This window comes from Phyllobates terribilis, unplaced genomic scaffold (genome assembly GCF_046119375.1).
Source record: "Phyllobates terribilis strain yellow unplaced genomic scaffold, ASM4611937v1 Scaffold_28__1_contigs__length_16237799, whole genome shotgun sequence".
In the NCBI taxonomy this organism is placed as follows: Eukaryota; Metazoa; Chordata; class Amphibia; order Anura; family Dendrobatidae; genus Phyllobates; species Phyllobates terribilis.
The window spans coordinates 14,760,870-14,776,063 of NW_027362788.1; positions in this window are offsets into that span (position 1 = coordinate 14,760,870).

Below are 15,194 nucleotides of genomic sequence, written 5' to 3' on the forward strand. Positions count from 1 at the left end.
AAAAATGCTTCGGAACTCTTCGATTGTTCTCCAAATTCCGCTGACGTTTAAAAATGCTTCACAACTCTTCCATTGTTCTCAGAATTCCGCTGACGTTTAAAAATGCTTCGGAAATCTTCCATTGTTTTCAAAATTCCGCTGACGTTTAAAAATGCTTCAGTACTCTTCCATTGTTCTCGGAATTCCGCTGATGTTTAAAAATGCTTTGGAACTCTTCCATTGTTCTCGGAATTCCGCTGACGTTTAAAAATGCTTCACAACTCTTCCATTGTTCTCAGAATTCCGCTGACGTTTAAAAATGCTTCAGAACACTTCCATTGTTCTCGGAATTCCGCTGACGTTTAAAAATGCTTCGGAACTCTTCCATTGTTCTCGGAATTCCGCTGAAGTTTAAAAATGCTTCGGAACTCTTTCATTGCTCTAGGAATTCTGCTGAAGTTTAAAAATGCATCGGAACACTTCCATTGTTATCGGAATTCGGGTGAAGTTTAAAAATGCTTCGGAAATCTTCCATTGTTCTCGGAATTCCGCTGACATATAAAAATGCTTCGGAACTCTTCCTTTTTTCTCGGAATTCCGTTGATGTTTAAAAATGCTTCAGAACTCTTCCATTGTTCTCGGAATTCCGCTGAAGTTTACGTATGCTTCGGTACTCTTTCACTGTTCTCGGAATTCTGCTGAAGTTTAAAAATGCTTCGGAACTCTTCCATTGTTATCAGAATTCCGCTGACATTTAAAAATGCTTCGGAACTCTTCCATTGTTCTCGGAAATCCGCTGACACTTAAAAATGCTTCGGAACTCTTCCATTGTTCTCGGAATTCTGCTGAAGTTTAAAAATGCTTTGGAACTCTTCCATTGTTCTCGGAAATCCGCTGACGCTTAAAAATGCTTCACAACTCTTATATTGTTCTCGGAATTCCGCTGACTTTTAAAAATGCTTCGGAACTCTTCCATTGTTCTCGGAATTAAGCTGACATTTAAAAATGCTTCGGAACTCTTCCATTGTTCTGGAATTCCGCTGACGTTTAAAAATGCTTTGGAACTCATCAATTGTTCTCGGAATTCTGCTGACGTTTAAAAATTCTTCGGAACTCTTCCATTGTTCTCCGAATTCTGCTGACATTTAAAAATGCTTCGGAACTCTTCCATTGTCCCGGATTTCCGCTGACGTTTAAATATGCTTCAGAACTCTTCCATTGTTCTCGGGTTTCCGCTGACGTTTCAAAATGCTTCGGAACTCTTCCATTTCTCGGAAATCCGCTGAAGTTTAAAAATGCTTCGGAACTCTTCCATTTCTCGGAAATCCTCTGAAGTTTAAAAATGTTTCGGAACTCTTCCATTGTTCTCGGAATTCCGTTGAAGTTTAAAAATGTTTCGGAACTCTTCCATTGTTCTCAGAATTCTGCTGAAGTTTAAAAATCCTTTGGAACACTTCCATTGTTCTCATAATTCCGCTGATGTTTAAAAATGCTTCGGAACTCTTCCATTGTTTTCGGAATTCCACTGACGTTTAAAAATGCTTAAAAACTCTTCCATTGTTTTCGGAATTCTGCTGATGTTTTAAAAATGCTTCGGAACTCTTCCATTGTTCTCGTAATTCCGCTGAAGTTTAAAAATTCTTCAGAACTCTTCCATTGTTCTCGGAATTCCGCTGAAGTTTAAGTATGCTTCGGAACTCTTCCATTGTTCTCAGAATTCTGCTGAAGTTTAAAAATGCTTCGGAACTCTTCCATTGTTCTCATAATTCCGCTGGCATTTAAAAATGCTTCGGAATTCTTCCATTGTTCTCGGAAATCCGCTGACGCTTAAAAATGCTTCACAACTCTTCTACTGTTCTCGGAATTCCGCTGACTTTTAAAAATGCTTCGGAACTCTTCCATTGTTCTCGGAATTAAGCTGACATTTAAAAATGGTTCGGAACTCTTCCATTGTTCTGGAATTCCGCTGACGTTTAAAAATGCTTTGGAACTCATCAATTGTTCTCGGAATTCTGCTGACGTTTAAAAATTCTTCGGAACACTTCCATTGTTCTCCGAATTCTGCTGACATTTAAAAATGCTTCGGAACTCTTCCATTGTTCCCGGATTTCCGCTGACATTTAAATATGCTTCAGAACTCTTCCATTGTTCTCAGGTTTCCGCTGACGTTTCAAAATGCTTCAGAACTCTTCCATTTCTCGGAAATCCGCTGAAGTTTAAAAATGCTTCGGAACTCTTCCATTTCACGGAAATCCGCTGAAGTTTAAAAATGCTTCGGAACTCTTCCATTGTTCTCGGAATTCTGCTGAAGTTTAAAAATGCTTTGGAACACTTCCATTGTTCTCAGAATTCCGCTGATGTTTAAAAATGCTTCGGAACTCTTCCATTGTTTTCGGAATTCCACTGACGTTTAAAAATGCTTAAAAACTCTTCCATTGTTCTCCGAATTCTGCTGACGTTTAAAAATGCTTCAGAACACTTCCATTTTTCTCGGAATTCTGCTGAAGTTTAAACATGCTTCGGAACTCTTCCATTGTTCTCAGAATTCCGCTGACATTTAAAAATGTTTGGAACCCTTCCATTGTTCTCGGAATTCCGCTGACATTTAAAAATGCTTCAGAACTCTTCCATTGTTCTCGGAATTCCGCTGACGTTTAAGAATGCTTCGGAACTCTTCCATTGTTCTCGGAATTCTGCTGAAGTTTAAAAATGCTTTGGAACTCTTCCATTGTTCTCGGTATTCTGCTGACTTTTAAAAATGTTTCTGAACTCTTCCGTTGTTCTCGGAATTCCGCTGACTTTTAAAAATGCTTCGGAACACTTCCATTGTTCTCGGAATTCCGCTGAAGTTTAAGAATGCTTCAGAACTCTTCCATTGTTCTCGGAAATCTGCTGAAGTTTTGAAGTTTAAAAATGCTTCGGAACTCTTCCATTGTTCTCGGAATTCCGCTGACGCTTAAAAATGCTTCACAACTCTTCTATTGTTCTCGGAATTCCGCTGACTTTTAAAAATGCTTCGGAACTCTTCCATTGTTCTCGGAATTCTGCTGAAGTTTAAAAATGCTTCGGAACTCTTCCATTGTTCTCGGAATTTCTCTGACTTTTAAAAATGCTTCAGTAATCTTCCTTTGTTCTCCAAATTCCGCTGAAGTTTAAAAATGCTTCGGAACTCTTCCATTGTTCTCATAATTCTGCTGAAGTTTAAAAATGCTTCGGAACTCTTCCATTGTTCTCAGAATTCTGCTGACGTTTAAAAATGCTTCGGAACTCTTCCATTGTTCTCGGAATTCCGCTGAAGTTTAAATATGCTTCGGAACTCTTCCATTGTTCTCGGAATTCCGCTGAAGTTTAAATATGCTTCGGAACTCTTCCATTGTTCTCGGAATTATACTGAAGATTAAAAATGCTTTGGAACTCTTCCATTTCTCGGAAATCCACTGAAGTTTAAAAATGCTTCGGAACTGTTCCATTGTTCTCGGAATTCTACTGAAGTTTTAAAATGTTTCGAAACTCTTCCATTGTTCTCGGAATTCCGTTGAAGTTTAAAAATGCTTCGGAACTCTTCCATTGTTCTCGGAATTCTGCTGAAGTTTAAAACTGCTTTGGAACACTTCCATTGTTCTCAGAATTCCGCTGATGTTTAAAAATGCTTCGGAACTCTTCCATTGTTTTCGGAATTCCACTGACGTTTAAAAATGCTTAAAAACTCTTCCATTGTTCTCCGAATTCTGCTGACGTTTAAAAATGCTTCAGAACACTTCCATTTTTCTCGGAATTCTGCTGAAGTTTAAACATGCTTCGGAACTCTTCCATTGTTCTCAGAATTCCGCTGACATTTAAAAATGTTTCGGAACCCTTCCATTGTTCTCGGAATTCCGCTGACATTTAAAAATGCTTCAGAACTCTTCCATTGTTCTCGGAATTCCGCTGACGTTTAAGAATGCTTCGGAACTCTTCCATTGTTCTCGGAATTCTGCTGAAGTTTAAAAATGCTTTGGAACTCTTCCATTGTTCTCGGTATTCTGCTGACTTTTAAAAATGTTTCTGAACTCTTCCGTTGTTCTCGGAATTCCGCTGAAGTTTAAGTATGCTTCGGAGCTCTTCCATTGTTCTCTGAATTCCGCTGACATTTAAAAATGCTTCAGAACTCTTCCATTGTTCTCGGAATTCCGCTGACGTTTAAAAATGCTTCAGAACTCTTCCATTGTTCTCGGAATTCCGCTGAGGTTTAAAAATGCTTCGGAAATCTTCCATTGTTTTCAAAATTCCGCTGACGTTTAAAAATGCTTCAGAACTCTTCCATTGTTCTCGGAATTCCGCTGATGTTTAAAAATGCTTTGGAACTCTTCCATTGTTCTCTGAATTCCGCTGACATTTAAAAATGCTTCACAACTCTTCCATTGTTCTCGGAATTCTGCTGAAGTTTAAAAATGCTTCGGAACTCTTCCATTGTTCTCGGAATTTCTCTGACTTTTAAAAATGCTTCGGAAATCTTCCTTTGTTCTCCAAATTCCGCTGAAGTTTAAAAATGCTTCGGAACTCTTCCATTGTTCTGATAATTCTGCTGAAGTTTAAAAATGCTTCGGAACTCTTCCATTGTTCTCAGAATTCCGCTGACATTTAAAAATGCTTCAGAAAACTTCCATTGTTCTCGGAATTCCGCTGACGTTTAAAAATGCTTCGGAACTCTTCCATTGTTCTCGGAATTCCGCTGAAGTTTAAAAATGCTTCGGAACTCTTCCATTGTTCTAGGAATTCTGCTGAAGTTTAAAAATGCATCGGAACAAGTCCATTGTTCTCGGAATTCGGGTGAAGTTTAAAAATGCTTTGGAACTCTTCCATTGTTCTCGGAATTCCGCTGACGTTTAAAAATGCTTCACAACTCTTCCATTGTTCTCCAAATTCTGCTGATGTTTAAAAATGCTTCGGAACTCCTCCATTGTTCTCGTAATTCCGCTGAAGTTTAAAAATGCTTTGGAACTCTTCCATTGTTCTCGGAATTCCGCTGACATATAAAAATGCTTCGGAACTCTTCCTTTTTTCTCGGAATTCCGTTGATGTTTAAAAATGCTTCAGAACTCTTCCATTGTTCTCGGAATTCCGCTGAAGTTTAAGTATGCTTCGGAACTCTTTCACTGTTCTCGGAATTCTGCTGACGCTAAAAAATGCTTCACAACTCTTCTATTGTTCTCGGAATTCCGCTGACTTTTGAAAATGCTTCGGAACTCTTCCATTGTTCTCGGAATTCTGCTGAAGTTTAAAAATGCTTTGGAACTCTTCCATTGTTCTCGGAAATCCGCTGACGCTTAAAAATGCTTCACAACTCTTCTACTGTTCTCGGAATTCCGCTGACTTTTAAAAATGCTTCGGAACTCTTCCATTGTTCTCGGAATTAAGCTGACATTTAAAAATGGTTCGGAACTCTTCCATTGTTCTGGAATTCCGCTGACGTTTAAAAATGCTTTGGAACTCATCAATTGTTCTCGGAATTCTGCTGACGTTTAAAAATTCTTCGGAACACTTCCATTGTTCTCCGAATTCTGCTGACATTTAAAAATGCTTCGGAACTCTTCCATTGTTCCCGGATTTCCGCTGACATTTAAATATGCTTCAGAACTCTTCCATTGTTCTCAGGTTTCCGCTGACGTTTCAAAATGCTTCAGAACTCTTCCATTTCTCGGAAATCCGCTGAAGTTTAAAAATGCTTCGGAACTCTTCCATTTCACGGAAATCCGCTGAAGTTTAAAAATGCTTCGGAACTCTTCCATTGTTCTCGGAATTCTGCTGAAGTTTAAAAATGCTTTGGAACACTTCCATTGTTCTCAGAATTCCGCTGATGTTTAAAAATGCTTCGGAACTCTTCCATTGTTTTCGGAATTCCACTGACGTTTAAAAATGCTTAAAAACTCTTCCATTGTTCTCCGAATTCTGCTGACGTTTAAAAATGCTTCAGAACACTTCCATTTTTCTCGGAATTCTGCTGAAGTTTAAACATGCTTCGGAACTCTTCCATTGTTCTCAGAATTCCGCTGACATTTAAAAATGTTTGGAACCCTTCCATTGTTCTCGGAATTCCGCTGACATTTAAAAATGCTTCAGAACTCTTCCATTGTTCTCGGAATTCCGCTGACGTTTAAGAATGCTTCGGAACTCTTCCATTGTTCTCGGAATTCTGCTGAAGTTTAAAAATGCTTTGGAACTCTTCCATTGTTCTCGGTATTCTGCTGACTTTTAAAAATGTTTCTGAACTCTTCCGTTGTTCTCGGAATTCCGCTGAAGTTTAAGTATGCTTCGGAACTCTTCCATTGTTCTCTGAATTCCGCTGACATTTAAAAATGCTTCAGAACTCTTCCATTGTTCTCGGAATTCCGCTGAGGTTTAAAAATGCTTCGGAACTCTTCGATTGTTCTCCAAATTCCGCTGACGTTTAAAAATGCTTCAGAACTCTTCCATTGTTCTCGGAATTCCGCTGACATATAAAAATGCTTCGGAACTCTTCCTTTTTTCTCGGAATTCCGTTGATGTTTAAAAATGCTTCAGAACTCTTCCATTGTTCTCGGAATTCCGCTGAAGTTTAAGTATGCTTCGGAACTCTTTCACTGTTCTCGGAATTCTGCTGACGCTAAAAAATGCTTCACAACTCTTCTATTGTTCTCGGAATTCCGCTGACTTTTGAAAATGCTTCGGAACTCTTCCATTGTTCTCGGAATTCTGCTGAAGTTTAAAAATGCTTTGGAACTCTTCCATTGTTCTCGGAAATCCGCTGACGCTTAAAAATGCTTCACAACTCTTCTACTGTTCTCGGAATTCCGCTGACTTTTAAAAATGCTTCGGAACTCTTCCATTGTTCTCGGAATTAAGCTGACATTTAAAAATGCTTCGGAACTCTTCCATTGTTCTGGAATTCCGCTGACGTTTAAAAATGCTTTGGAACTCATCAATTGTTCTCGGAATTCTGCTGACGTTTAAAAATTCTTCGGAACACTTCCATTGTTCTCCGAATTCTGCTGACATTTAAAAATGCTTCGGAACTCTTCCATTGTTCCCGGATTTCCGCTGACATTTAAATATGCTTCAGAACTCTTCCATTGTTCTCAGGTTTCCGCTGACGTTTCAAAATGCTTCGGAACTCTTCCATTTCTCGGAAATCCGCTGAAGTTTAAAAATGCTTCGGAACTCTTCCATTTCACGGAAATCCGCTGAAGTTTAAAAATGCTTCGGAACTCTTCCATTGTTCTCGGAATTCTGCTGAAGTTTAAAAATGCTTTGGAACACTTCCATTGTTCTCAGAATTCCGCTGATGTTTAAAAATGCTTCGGAACTCTTCCATTGTTTTCGGAATTCCACTGACGTTTAAAAATGCTTAAAAACTCTTCCATTGTTCTCCGAATTCTGCTGACGTTTAAAAATGCTTCAGAACACTTCCATTTTTCTCGGAATTCTGCTGAAGTTTAAACATGCTTCGGAACTCTTCCATTGTTCTCAGAATTCCGCTGACATTTAAAAATGTTTCGGAACCCTTCCATTGTTCTCGGAATTCCGCTGACATTTAAAAATGCTTCAGAACTCTTCCATTGTTCTCGGAATTCCGCTGACGTTTAAGAATGCTTCGGAACTCTTCCATTATTCTCGGAATTCTGCTGAAGTTTAAAAATGCTTTGGAACTCTTCCATTGTTCTCGGTATTCTGCTGACTTTTAAAAATGTTTCTGAACTCTTCCGTTGTTCTCGGAATTCCGCTGAGGTTTAAAAATGCTTCGGAACTCTTCGATTGTTCTCCAAATTCCGCTGACGTTTAAAAATGCTTCAGAACTCTTCCATTGTTCTCGGAATTAAGCTGACATTTAAAAATGCTTCGGAACTCTTCCATTGTTCTGGAATTCCGCTGACGTTTAAAAATGCTTTGGAACTCATCAATTGTTCTCGGAATTCTGCTGACGTTTAAAAATTCTTTGGAACACTTCCATTGTTCTCCGAATTCTGCTGACATTTAAAAATGCTTCGGAACTCTTCCATTGTTCTCAGGTTTCCGCTGACATTTCAAAATGCTTCGGAACTCTTCCATTTCTCGGAAATCCGCTGAAGTTTAAAAATGCTTCGGAACTCTTCCATTTCACGGAAATCCGCTGAAGTTTAAAAATGCTTCGGAACTCTTCCATTGTTCTCGGAATTCTGCTGAAGTTTAAAAATGCTTTGGAACACTTCCATTGTTCTCAGAATTCCGCTGATGTTTAAAAATGCTTCGGAACTCTTCCATTGTTCTCGGAATTCCGCTGAAGTTTAAGAATGCTTCAGAACTCTTCCATTGTTCTCGGAAATCTGCTGAAGTTTTGAAGTTTAAAAATGCTTCGGAACTCTTCCATTGTTCTCGGAATTCCGCTGACGCTTAAAAATGCTTCACAACTCTTCTATTGTTCTCGGAATTCCGCTGACTTTTAAAAATGCTTCGGAACTCTTCCATTGTTCTCGGAATTCTGCTGAAGTTTAAAAATGCTTCGGAACTCTTCCATTGTTCTCGCAATTTCTCTGACTTTTAAAAATGCTTCAGTAATCTTCCTTTGTTCTCCAAATTCCGCTGAAGTTTAAAAATGCTTCGGAACTCTTCCATTGTTCTCATAATTCTGCTGAAGTTTAAAAATGCTTCGGAACTCTTCCATTGTTCTCAGAATTCTGCTGACGTTTAAAAATGCTTCGGAACTCTTCCATTGTTCTCGGAATTCCGCTGAAGTTTAAATATGCTTCGGAACTCTTCCATTGTTCTCGGAATTCCGCTGAAGTTTAAATATGCTTCGGAACTCTTCCATTGTTCTCGGAATTATACTGAAGATTAAAAATGCTTCGGAACTCTTCCATTTCTCGGAAATCCACTGAAGTTTAAAAATGCTTCGGAACTGTTCCATTGTTCTCGGAATTCTACTGAAGTTTTAAAATGTTTCGAAACTCTTCCATTGTTCTCGGAATTCCGTTGAAGTTTAAAAATGCTTCGGAACTCTTCCATTGTTCTCGGAATTCCACTGACGTTTAAAAATGCTTAAAAACTCTTCCATTGTTCTCCGAATTCTGCTGACGTTTAAAAATGCTTCAGAACACTTCCATTTTTCTCGGAATTCTGCTGAAGTTTAAACATGCTTCGGAACTCTTCCATTGTTCTCAGAATTCCGCTGACATTTAAAAATGTTTCGGAACCCTTCCATTGTTCTCGGAATTCCGCTGACATTTAAAAATGCTTCAGAACTCTTCCATTGTTCTCGGAATTCCGCTGACGTTTAAGAATGCTTCGGAACTCTTCCATTGTTCTCGGAATTCTGCTGAAGTTTAAAAATGCTTTGGAACTCTTCCATTGTTCTCGGTATTCTGCTGACTTTTAAAAATGTTTCTGAACTCTTCCGTTGTTCTCGGAATTCCGCTGAAGTTTAAGTATGCTTCGGAACTCTTCCATTGTTCTCTGAATTCCGCTGACATTTAAAAATGCTTCAGAACTCTTCCATTGTTCTCGGAATTCCGCTGACGTTTAAAAATGCTTCAGAACTCTTCCATTGTTCTCGGAATTCCGCTGAGGTTTAAAAATGCTTCGGAAATCTTCCATTGTTTTCAAAATTCCGCTGACGTTTAAAAATGCTTCAGAACTCTTCCATTGTTCTCGGAATTCCGCTGATGTTTAAAAATGCTTTGGAACTCTTCCATTGTTCTCTGAATTCCGCTGACATTTAAAAATGCTTCACAACTCTTCCATTGTTCTCGGAATTCTGCTGAAGTTTAAAAATGCTTCGGAACTCTTCCATTGTTCTCGGAATTTCTCTGACTTTTAAAAATGCTTCGGAAATCTTCCTTTGTTCTCCAAATTCCGCTGAAGTTTAAAAATGCTTCGGAACTCTTCCATTGTTCTGATAATTCTGCTGAAGTTTAAAAATGCTTCGGAACTCTTCCATTGTTCTCAGAATTCCGCTGACATTTAAAAATGCTTCAGAAAACTTCCATTGTTCTCGGAATTCCGCTGACGTTTAAAAATGCTTCGGAACTCTTCCATTGTTCTCGGAATTCCGCTGAAGTTTAAAAATGCTTCGGAACTCTTCCATTGTTCTAGGAATTCTGCTGAAGTTTAAAAATGCATCGGAACAAGTCCATTGTTCTCGGAATTCGGGTGAAGTTTAAAAATGCTTTGGAACTCTTCCATTGTTCTCGGAATTCCGCTGACGTTTAAAAATGCTTCACAACTCTTCCATTGTTCTCCAAATTCTGCTGATGTTTAAAAATGCTTCGGAACTCCTCCATTGTTCTCGTAATTCCGCTGAAGTTTAAAAATGCTTTGGAACTCTTCCATTGTTCTCGGAATTCCGCTGACATATAAAAATGCTTCGGAACTCTTCCTTTTTTCTCGGAATTCCGTTGATGTTTAAAAATGCTTCAGAACTCTTCCATTGTTCTCGGAATTCCGCTGAAGTTTAAGTATGCTTCGGAACTCTTTCACTGTTCTCGGAATTCTGCTGACGCTAAAAAATGCTTCACAACTCTTCTATTGTTCTCGGAATTCCGCTGACTTTTGAAAATGCTTCGGAACTCTTCCATTGTTCTCGGAATTCTGCTGAAGTTTAAAAATGCTTTGGAACTCTTCCATTGTTCTCGGAAATCCGCTGACGCTTAAAAATGCTTCACAACTCTTCTACTGTTCTCGGAATTCCGCTGACTTTTAAAAATGCTTCGGAACTCTTCCATTGTTCTCGGAATTAAGCTGACATTTAAAAATGGTTCGGAACTCTTCCATTGTTCTGGAATTCCGCTGACGTTTAAAAATGCTTTGGAACTCATCAATTGTTCTCGGAATTCTGCTGACATTTAAAAATGCTTCGGAACTCTTCCATTGTCCCGGATTTCCGCTGACGTTTAAATATGCTTCAGAACTCTTCCATTGTTCTCGGGTTTCCGCTGACGTTTCAAAATGCTTCGGAACTCTTCCATTTCTCGGAAATCCGCTGAAGTTTAAAAATGCTTCGGAACTCTTCCATTTCTCGGAAATCCTCTGAAGTTTAAAAATGTTTCGGAACTCTTCCATTGTTCTCGGAATTCCGTTGAAGTTTAAAAATGTTTCGGAACTCTTCCATTGTTCTCAGAATTCTGCTGAAGTTTAAAAATCCTTTGGAACACTTCCATTGTTCTCATAATTCCGCTGATGTTTAAAAATGCTTCGGAACTCTTCCATTGTTTTCGGAATTCCACTGACGTTTAAAAATGCTTAAAAACTCTTCCATTGTTTTCGGAATTCTGCTGATGTTTTAAAAATGCTTCGGAACTCTTCCATTGTTCTCGTAATTCCGCTGAAGTTTAAAAATTCTTCAGAACTCTTCCATTGTTCTCGGAATTCCGCTGAAGTTTAAGTATGCTTCGGAACTCTTCCATTGTTCTCAGAATTCTGCTGAAGTTTAAAAATGCTTCGGAACTCTTCCATTGTTCTCATAATTCCGCTGGCATTTAAAAATGCTTCGGAATTCTTCCATTGTTCTCGGAATTCCGCTGACATATAAAAATGCTTCGAAACTCTTCCATTGTTCTCGGAATTCCGCTGAAGTTTAAATATGCTTCGGAACTCTTCCATTGTTCTCATAATTCCGCTGGCATTTAAAAATGCTTCGGAATTCTTCCATTGTTCTCGGAATTCCGCTGACATATAAAAATGCTTCGGAACTCTTCCATTGTTCTCGGAATTCCGCTGAAGTTTAAATATGCTTCGGAACTCTTCCATTGTTCTCGGAATTCCTCTGAAGTTTAAATATGCTTCGGAACTCTTCCATTGTTCTCGGAAATCTGCTGAAGTTTTGAAGTTTAAAAATGCTTCGGAACTCTTCCATTGTTCTCGGAATTCCGCTGACGCTTAAAAATGCTTCACAACTCTTCTATTGTTCTCGGAATTCCGCTGACTTTTAAAAATGCTTCGGAACTCTTCCATTGTTCTCGGAATTCTGCTGAAGTTTAAAAATGCTTCGGAACTCTTCCATTGTTCTCGGAATTTCTCTGACTTTTAAAAATGCTTCAGTAATCTTCCTTTGTTCTCCAAATTCCGCTGAAGTTTAAAAATGCTTCGGAACTCTTCCATTGTTCTCATAATTCTGCTGAAGTTTAAAAATGCTTCGGAACTCTTCCATTGTTCTCAGAATTCTGCTGACGTTTAAAAATGCTTCGGAACTCTTCCATTGTTCTCGGAATTCCGCTGAAGTTTAAATATGCTTCGGAACTCTTCCATTGTTCTCGGAATTCCGCTGAAGTTTAAATATGCTTCGGAACTCTTCCATTGTTCTCGGAATTATACTGAAGATTAAAAATGCTTTGGAACTCTTCCATTTCTCGGAAATCCACTGAAGTTTAAAAATGCTTCGGAACTGTTCCATTGTTCTCGGAATTCTACTGAAGTTTTAAAATGTTTCGAAACTCTTCCATTGTTCTCGGAATTCCGTTGAAGTTTAAAAATGCTTCGGAACTCTTCCATTGTTCTCGGAATTCTGCTGAAGTTTAAAACTGCTTTGGAACACTTCCATTGTTCTCAGAATTCCGCTGATGTTTAAAAATGCTTCGGAACTCTTCCATTGTTTTCGGAATTCCACTGACGTTTAAAAATGCTTAAAAACTCTTCCATTGTTCTCCGAATTCTGCTGACGTTTAAAAATGCTTCAGAACACTTCCATTTTTCTCGGAATTCTGCTGAAGTTTAAACATGCTTCGGAACTCTTCCATTGTTCTCAGAATTCCGCTGACATTTAAAAATGTTTCGGAACCCTTCCATTGTTCTCGGAATTCCGCTGACATTTAAAAATGCTTCAGAACTCTTCCATTGTTCTCGGAATTCCGCTGACGTTTAAGAATGCTTCGGAACTCTTCCATTGTTCTCGGAATTCTGCTGAAGTTTAAAAATGCTTTGGAACTCTTCCATTGTTCTCGGTATTCTGCTGACTTTTAAAAATGTTTCTGAACTCTTCCGTTGTTCTCGGAATTCCGCTGAAGTTTAAGTATGCTTCGGAACTCTTCCATTGTTCTCTGAATTCCGCTGACATTTAAAAATGCTTCAGAACTCTTCCATTGTTCTCGGAATTCCGCTGACGTTTAAAAATGCTTCAGAACTCTTCCATTGTTCTCGGAATTCCGCTGAGGTTTAAAAATGCTTCGGAAATCTTCCATTGTTTTCAAAATTCCGCTGACGTTTAAAAATGCTTCAGAACTCTTCCATTGTTCTCGGAATTCCGCTGATGTTTAAAAATGCTTTGGAACTCTTCCATTGTTCTCTGAATTCCGCTGACATTTAAAAATGCTTCACAACTCTTCCATTGTTCTCGGAATTCTGCTGAAGTTTAAAAATGCTTCGGAACTCTTCCATTGTTCTCGGAATTTCTCTGACTTTTAAAAATGCTTCGGAAATCTTCCTTTGTTCTCCAAATTCCGCTGAAGTTTAAAAATGCTTCGGAACTCTTCCATTGTTCTGATAATTCTGCTGAAGTTTAAAAATGCTTCGGAACTCTTCCATTGTTCTCAGAATTCCGCTGACATTTAAAAATGCTTCAGAAAACTTCCATTGTTCTCGGAATTCCGCTGACGTTTAAAAATGCTTCGGAACTCTTCCATTGTTCTCGGAATTCCGCTGAAGTTTAAAAATGCTTCGGAACTCTTCCATTGTTCTAGGAATTCTGCTGAAGTTTAAAAATGCATCGGAACAAGTCCATTGTTCTCGGAATTCGGGTGAAGTTTAAAAATGCTTTGGAACTCTTCCATTGTTCTCGGAATTCCGCTGACGTTTAAAAATGCTTCACAACTCTTCCATTGTTCTCCAAATTCTGCTGATGTTTAAAAATGCTTCGGAACTCCTCCATTGTTCTCGTAATTCCGCTGAAGTTTAAAAATGCTTTGGAACTCTTCCATTGTTCTCGGAATTCCGCTGACATATAAAAATGCTTCGGAACTCTTCCTTTTTTCTCGGAATTCCGTTGATGTTTAAAAATGCTTCAGAACTCTTCCATTGTTCTCGGAATTCCGCTGAAGTTTAAGTATGCTTCGGAACTCTTTCACTGTTCTCGGAATTCTGCTGACGCTAAAAAATGCTTCACAACTCTTCTATTGTTCTCGGAATTCCGCTGACTTTTGAAAATGCTTCGGAACTCTTCCATTGTTCTCGGAATTCTGCTGAAGTTTAAAAATGCTTTGGAACTCTTCCATTGTTCTCGGAAATCCGCTGACGCTTAAAAATGCTTCACAACTCTTCTACTGTTCTCGGAATTCCGCTGACTTTTAAAAATGCTTCGGAACTCTTCCATTGTTCTCGGAATTAAGCTGACATTTAAAAATGGTTCGGAACTCTTCCATTGTTCTGGAATTCCGCTGACGTTTAAAAATGCTTTGGAACTCATCAATTGTTCTCGGAATTCTGCTGACGTTTAAAAATTCTTCGGAACACTTCCATTGTTCTCCGAATTCTGCTGACATTTAAAAATGCTTCGGAACTCTTCCATTGTTCCCGGATTTCCGCTGACATTTAAATATGCTTCAGAACTCTTCCATTGTTCTCAGGTTTCCGCTGACGTTTCAAAATGCTTCAGAACTCTTCCATTTCTCGGAAATCCGCTGAAGTTTAAAAATGCTTCGGAACTCTTCCATTTCACGGAAATCCGCTGAAGTTTAAAAATGCTTCGGAACTCTTCCATTGTTCTCGGAATTCTGCTGAAGTTTAAAAATGCTTTGGAACACTTCCATTGTTCTCAGAATTCCGCTGATGTTTAAAAATGCTTCGGAACTCTTCCATTGTTTTCGGAATTCCACTGACGTTTAAAAATGCTTAAAAACTCTTCCATTGTTCTCCGAATTCTGCTGACGTTTAAAAATGCTTCAGAACACTTCCATTTTTCTCGGAATTCTGCTGAAGTTTAAACATGCTTCGGAACTCTTCCATTGTTCTCAGAATTCCGCTGACATTTAAAAATGTTTGGAACCCTTCCATTGTTCTCGGAATTCCGCTGACATTTAAAAATGCTTCAGAACTCTTCCATTGTTCTCGGAATTCCGCTGACGTTTAAGAATGCTTCGGAACTCTTCCATTGTTCTCGGAATTCTGCTGAAGTTTAAAAATGCTTTGGAACTCTTCCATTGTTCTCGGTATTCTGCTGACTTTTAAAAATGTTTCTGAACTCATCCGTTGTTCTCGGAATTCCGCTGAAGTTTAAGTATGCTTCGGAACTCTTCCAT